We start from the raw sequence: 7478 nt of genomic DNA, 5'->3' as shown, positions 1-7478 counted from the left end.
TGTTTCTCCGTTCCGACACTCCATTCCATTGAGGTGTCCCCGGAGCAGTCAATTCAGAAAGAATACCGCATTCTTTTAGATGGTCATCAAACTCGTGGCTAAGATATTCACCTCCTCGATCCGATCTTAGAGCTTTGATTTTCTTGCCATGTTGATTCTCTACTTCATTTTGAAATTCTCGGAATTTCTCAAACGATTCAGACTTGTGCTTCTTTAAGTAAATATAGCCATATCTACTGAAGTCGTCCGTAAACGTTATGTAATAGCTGAACTCACCTCTAGCTTTCGTACTCATAGGCCCACATACGTCCGTATGTATTAGCCCTAGTAGTTCGCTTCCTCTTTCTCCCACCTTTGAGAAAGGTTGCTTTGTCATTTTGCCAAGTAAACAAGATTCGCATTGATCAATCTTCTCTAAGTCGAATGATTCTAGAATTCCTTTCCGTTGAAGTAATTCCATGCGCTTTATGTTTATATGGCCTAATCGACAATGCCACAGAAATGTGAGATTCTAATCACCAGTTTTAGCCTTTTTGGTATTTATGTTATAAATGTGTTTGCTCGTATCTAGCACGTAAAGACCATTTTCTTGTTGTGCTGAACCATAAAACATTCCATTCAAAGCAAAAGAACAACTATTGTCTTTAAATTGAAAACTAAAACCTTTAGAATCCAAACTTGAAACGGAAATGATCTTTCTGGTGATACTAGGAACATAGTAACAGTTTTCTAGTTCCAAAACAAACCCACTAGGCAAAGAAATAAAATAAGATCCTACGGCTAATGCAGCAATCCGTGCTCCATTTCCCACGCGTAGATCCATCTCGCCTTTATCCAGCTTTCTACTTCTCCTTAGTCCCTGTGGATTGGAACATAAGTGTGAGCCACAACCAGTATCTAATACCCAAGAAGTAGAATTAGCTAGATTACAATGTATAACATACATACCTGAAGGAGAAGCAACGTTTCCGTCCTTATTCTCTTCCTTTAGTTTGGGGCAATCTCGCTTGTAATGACCAATTTCATTACAATTGAAGCATTGCGATGTGGAAGGAGAAGCATTCCTCTTCATCTTGCTCTTAGAAGGCGCCAGATGCCCTCCGGGAGTGGACGAAGATGCAACCTTGCTTTTCTTCCCCTTGCCTATTTTCTTGAATTTAGTGCACCTCACATTCAAAGGGTCTTGATTGAACTTAAGAATTTTCTCGCATTTCATGAGTAATTCCACAAGTTCAGAGAATGTGCTCTCTTTCTGATAAAAGAGATAGTGCATCTTAAAACCCTCATAATCCTTATGAAGAGAATTCAGCACTAGTGCGATAGCTACTGACTCTTTGATGGAACCACCAAGTCTCTCAATTGTGAAAAATAATCCAGACATCATATCCACATGAGACCGAATTGATGTGTTTTTGTCCATCTTGACAGAGTAGATGCGCCTTTGTGCCTCCAGAAGTTCGACTTCTAGGCACGACTTGCGTGGGGTTATGAGCTTGAGATTGCTCATCGAATTAGCCAATTCGTCAACCCCATTGCCACCAGTTTGGCACAGGGGTCGAAAACCCGCGCACTTATCCTCGAGGCTACTTAGGAGAGCTTGAGGTTCAAAAGTAATGAACCTCCCTCTCCAACTCTCAGGGATAGACTTAAGGATGAATTCCGTGACAAGGTACTTGTGAAGTGCCCAACTTTTGTACCTTTCAGGAGTCATGCTTCGCGCATCATAGCTAGGGAAAGGTTGTTCAATGACATAATGTATGCCATTAACTTTCAAAACTTCAACAAGTTTCCCTTTTCATTCAAGAAAATTAGTCAAGTCTAACTCGACATCCAGAATTTCAGATGATATGATTGTTGTTATGTATGCGACCATTTTGATTACTACAATCGAAAAGAATTTGCAATAAATAACCATTCATACAATTCAATAACTTTGAAATAAAAGCAAAAACATGCAATCATTAAAGCTATTAAAACATTTCATTCATGCAAAAAGCAAAAAACATGGTCCGAAATGAATGAAACGATTCCAAGACCCCAAAAGTCCTAAATCCTTAAGCAGCTTTAGCATGTCTTAAGTAGTTTAAGATTTTAGGTAAGCAAAACCTATTGCTAGTAATCTCCAAATTACTCTTGGTTAATAAATTAATGCCATAATTTATCCCATTGCCACAACTTAATGCCATTGTTGTTTGAGTTATAACCACAATCAACGTGCTCCTTTAGGACGCCTTACCATCTAAGTCAACTAAAATAGCACCTCGCTTTAGCGTAAACCTACTATCTTAGATCCCTAGATTTTTGTAAGTGTTGATTTGGAAGGCAATTTTGAAACTCAATATTACTTGGACCTAGTTGTTTCTATGTTGGTTCGATTATTTAGTGAACTTAAAACTAACCGATTCATAGGAAACAACCTGTTCATGCAAAGCATACATACATTCATACATTCATGCATAATATATATATTAAATTGCATAAATAATTGGTGATCTAGTATGGCCCAAAACTTCTTGTCTTGAAGCATCCAATCTTCATCACCTCCTTGTTAGCTTGGCATCGTCTTGAATCTTCGTTCAAATGCTAACTTAAAGTTCTAAACTTAGAAATACTTGAAAATAATAAATTACATCAAAATTTCCATGGTACGCAGACCATATTTAAAAATTTACATTCAAAGATAGAACGGTGCGCAGACCGTATTTAACTATCCTAAATTTGGCCATACTAGTCACTTGGAGTACCTGCATTGCATAAAATATATATTCTATGCATTCACCCATTCCTATGCTAAAACGAATGGCCCATGTTAATATGCAAGTATTTACGTGAATTAATTAAAATTCACGTTCACATAAACGCGTCCTAAAAGATTAATCAATTTCCAAATTATTAATCCTTAGACTTTATTCTAATTAAAATTGAATTTATTAAAATAATGCGACCTACGAAATAATTAAAATAATTATTTCATTTTAATTTCATTTAGTGGCTCCCACTCAAACCAATAATTATTCCGGATAATTAATTATGAAATATTAAATTAAAACTCGCGGCCCGGCCCAAGAAAATAAAATATTAAATTAAGAATCCCGTTAGCCCAAATTAATGCAAATACACGAAGCACAACTAATTAAATGATTTTTTTAAAAAAATTTAATCAAACGGCCTAGGCTTGCGCCCAGCCCGTCGTGCGAGAGGCCCAAGAGCACACGAGCATTGCCCGCGCGCGCCCAGCCCATCGCACCGCATAGCATGCCATCGCTCGCCCATCGCTCGCGCGCCATGCCTCGCCCACACGCGTCGCGCGCCATGCCTCGCCCACACGCGTCGCGCGCCATGCCTCGCTCACACGCGTCGCGCGCCATGCCTCGCTCACACGCGTCGCGCGCCATGCCTTGCGCATGCGCATCGCGTACCCGCAACCTAGCTGCCCTGCGTTGCGTGTGTGTTGTGCATCGTGGGCGCTCGACGTCGCAAGCATCGCGCTTTGCTTCGTCGCAGCCCCGCAGGCATCGCCCGCCCCTGCCTTGCCTAGCGCGCATGAGGCACGCAGCTAGTGCTGCTGCCCGTGTCGCATGGCACGGCTCCGCATAACGGCCTCGTATGGGTCGACGAGCCATACTTCCATCATGCCTATGTTCGTGTTTTTGGTTCGTAAAACGGACCAACCTTATTAAAATTAAATTTTAATTCACGAACTTGCATTAATTTTATTTTTCAAAAAGTTACGATTTAATTTTCGAAAAACAACGAATGTTAACGATTTAATAAACTTTAACGACAATCCAATTTCGTAAAATTAATAAATCAAGGGCTAACAATATTCAAACTTTTAAGAACGATCGAATCAACTTTAAAATTTGAACCTTTAATTAATAAAATCCGAAATTTTACATCGTTCATAAACAATTAAATTTCAGATTATTAATAAATTGGTTTAAGTATGATTAAAATTAACGAAACCATTCAAAATTTTAATCCAATAATTTTTAAAATTTGCCACTGACCCATGAAATTATATCCCCTTTCCCAATTAACCGAATTATTAATCCATAATTAATTAAAAATTAATTAGGGTTTTAAAAATCGTTTTCCATCAGATTAGGGTTTTAAAAATCGAAAAAGCGAATATTTTTGATTTCGGAACTGCCAATTTCGCAATTAATCCCATCATTCGAAAAAATTCCGAAAAATCAACAAAAATTCCAAAAATTTCGACAATGCAAAAACAATAATAATCATGCTAATTCATGCTTTGAATACATAAGGCTCATGATACCACTGTAGGGGAATACAGTTAAACATAATAACATGTGCGGAACAATCCCCAAAGCCAGGAAACATGTATAAAGCACAGATTAAGCATACTTACGTTTGAAGCGTGTTTTCCACAAATCCGTCAACGAACACGAACAAAGAACTCCACTTGTCGTTCCTCTACTTGGTTCACCGACACGATCAGATCCGTCTTGATTATCGTAGCTTAGACAATCGATCAAGAGATTTGCTTTGGGATGAACACACTATGGAGGCACAGAGAGAATTAGGGTTCTCTGTTTTCTCCTAGGGTTGTGTGTAATCTGAATTGTGATTGCCTTAGTTGGAAATTAGGTCATAAGGTTATTTACATAATCTTAATGAACCGACCAAGCCCGTAGGCAAGGCCGGCCAGCAAACCCGCGCAGCATCACACGGACACGCACAGCGAGCTGGGCCGTGGGCCGCGCTGCTGCTGCTGTGTCGTGCTCTTGGCCCGCGCGCGCACACAGCTACTCGGCCATGGGCCAGCGCTGTTGTGTCGCCTTGCTTGCTTGCCTAGCGCGCGCGCCCAGGGGCCTTGAGTGCTTCGTGCACTCGGCTCGTGGGCCGCTCCTTGTATCCGCGTTTTAATATATTTCCGATATATTATTTATCGTTTCATATACGACGAATCACCGTCGTACGATACGATTTATTCGTTTCGCCTAGCTTACGAATATTCGCGATACGATATACGATTACGATGCAAGGTCGTATCGTATAATACGTTTCCAACTTAAATCCCGAAAAGCTATTAAATGAATTTCCGATTCATTTAATCGGGTGATCTGTTACGTGTCATTGGTGTGACCTTGTAGGTTCAGTCAAGAGTAAGTTGTGAGTTCAATATCCATTAGAACTCACTGATCGGAAGCATTGCTCCAGCTAGCTGTTCCGATCACTTGATCTCACTGAATTAATTGTTCGCAATTAATCTGAACCTTGGTATTAGACTTAATGCACCTTGGGTGAAGGACATATTTCCTTCAATATTTGATACCTCCGAGGAGCGCGTGCCACGTTAGCACCGTAAAAAGTTCCCACAACAAATGGGTATATATATATACAATAGAATAGGATTTTCTTAGAGAATAACAAACACTAAGATCTAAATATTCCCGAAATATACCATGGGTATAATGGACATCCACATAAATATTTCATAACACCCCCTTGGATGTCCATTATTGAAGATTATGCCTCGTAAAACCTTATTAGGAAAACCATGTGGGATAAAAACCTAGTGAGGAAAAAAGAGTACATCATTCTTCATAATACGCTTGAGATGTTGACTCATTAAAAACCTTATCAGGAAAACTCAATAGAACAAAACTTTGGTTAAGGGAAAAAAAGTGCAACGCGTATTCTTCCCCTGGTGAATACAACATTTGAGATCTCACTACAAGAAAACGGTGATTTTACGACTGAAATTTTTGACCATAGGAAAAGTAGTCGGCAAAATTTAATTTTACCGACTAATTAAGAGGTAGTCGTTAAATTCAATTTTTACCGACTAACATTTGGTAGTCGGTAATTTACGACTACTTTACAGGTAAACTACGACTACTAAATTGTCGTTAATAAAGTCGAGCAAAACAAATTATCGAAAAAAATTACCGACTACTTTTACCGACCAAATATTTTTACCGACTACCCAATGTAGTCGGAATTTACCGACTACTTTTTGGTTGGTCGTTAAAATATAGTTTACCGACTACTTTGTAGTTGGTAAAAAAAAAAAAAAAAAAAAAAACGAAAATTCCAACAACTTTTCGAAAAAACTTACCGACTACTTTTACCAACCAAATATTTTTACGACTACCTAAGGTAGTTGGAATTTACCGACTACATTCATCTTGGTCGTTAAAATAAAATTTTACCGACTACTTCGTAGTTGGTAAAAAATAAAAATAAAAAAACAACAAAAACGGAATTTTTTTCCGACCAAAATAGTGGTCGTTATTTTATAAATAAAAAATTTTCGTCCATAACCCCACCACAAACTGAGAGCCCTAGAAGCCCATTACCGACTACTCTTGTTATTAACCAAACCCTAAAACCCACCCTTACATTTGCTCACATTCACTATCTCTCTTTCTCACAGCCGCTCAAACTCATTCTCTCACCTACCTCCTCTCTTTCTCTCACTTGTCTCCTCCCGCTTTCTTTAGATCCTCCATCTTTCTCTCACATTACCTCCATCTTCGTCTCTCTCATTTCCGTTTATTCATTTTAAGTTAAGAAATAACAAAATGAAAACAATATACATAAAAACTTCAAGAACAAATTCGAATAACAATTTTGGGTGCTTGTGTTGATTTGTCCTCTTCATCTCATGCCGTTTTCCCATGGAGAACAAAAGGTTGGTTGAATTTATTACCTTTATTTTATCTATTATGAATTTCGTGTGATATTTGTAATTGTTAGAATTGGAATTTGATAGAAATTGTTGTGTTTTTGGTTGAATTTGGTTTTTGTGAATTAGGGTCGTGGTGAATGGGGCGAGAAATCAGATCGAACAATTTGGTTTTGGTTTTTGTGAATTTCGTGAAATCAAATCGAACCATCAGATCGAACAAATCAGATCGAACAAATCAGATTTCAGAGTTGGAATTTATGAATTTGGTTTTTGTGATTTCGTGTGGTATTTGTTTTAGATTAGATCAAGTATTGTAATTTTTTGTATTATTAGATCTAAGTTGTTGGTACAAGTATTGTAATCCTTATACTCCTTGATAACTCTTGATGATATAAAAGTTTTGGTTTTATGTTTTTGCTGGATTAATAATATGAAAGTGGTTACATTTTTGTTTGGATTAAAAAATTTGCATTTTTGCTTGGTTTGAAACTGGTAACTGTGATGTCCAGTTACTGGTTTAGTTTTTTTTTTAAAAAAGTAAAGTTACCGACTACTTTTGTAGTTGGAAAATTACCGACTAAAAAAAGTAGTCGTTAATTTATCGACTAACAAAGTAGTCGGAAATTATCGACTACTTTTTTTAGTCGGTAATTTTCCGACTACAAAATTAGTCGGTAACTTTTCGACTATTTGTAGTCGGTAAAGTAGTCGTAAATGTTTACCGACTGCAAGGTCGTATCGTATAATACGTTTCCAACTAATTCCCGAAAAGCTATTAAATGAATTTCCGATTCATTTAATCCGGTGATCTGTTACG

The 7478-nt window shown here is 37.8% G+C and overlaps 1 long non-coding RNA gene across 1 annotated transcript; it reads left to right on the top strand.

Annotated features, from left to right (window-relative positions):
* Positions 1-6054: 6054 nt before the first annotated feature.
* Positions 6055-7074, top strand: LOC130459595 (uncharacterized). Its single transcript, XR_008919104.1, has 2 exons — positions 6055-6664; positions 6788-7074. It is a non-coding gene; the product is annotated as an uncharacterized lncRNA (long non-coding RNA).
* Positions 7075-7478: the final 404 nt, after the last annotated feature.

The sequence above is a fragment of the Spinacia oleracea genome, chromosome 4 (assembly GCF_020520425.1).
Source record: "Spinacia oleracea cultivar Varoflay chromosome 4, BTI_SOV_V1, whole genome shotgun sequence".
NCBI lineage: Eukaryota > Viridiplantae > Streptophyta > Magnoliopsida > Caryophyllales > Amaranthaceae > Spinacia > Spinacia oleracea.
Note: the sequence above shows the minus strand (reverse complement) of the source record. Positions and strands in the feature narration are given on the sequence as shown.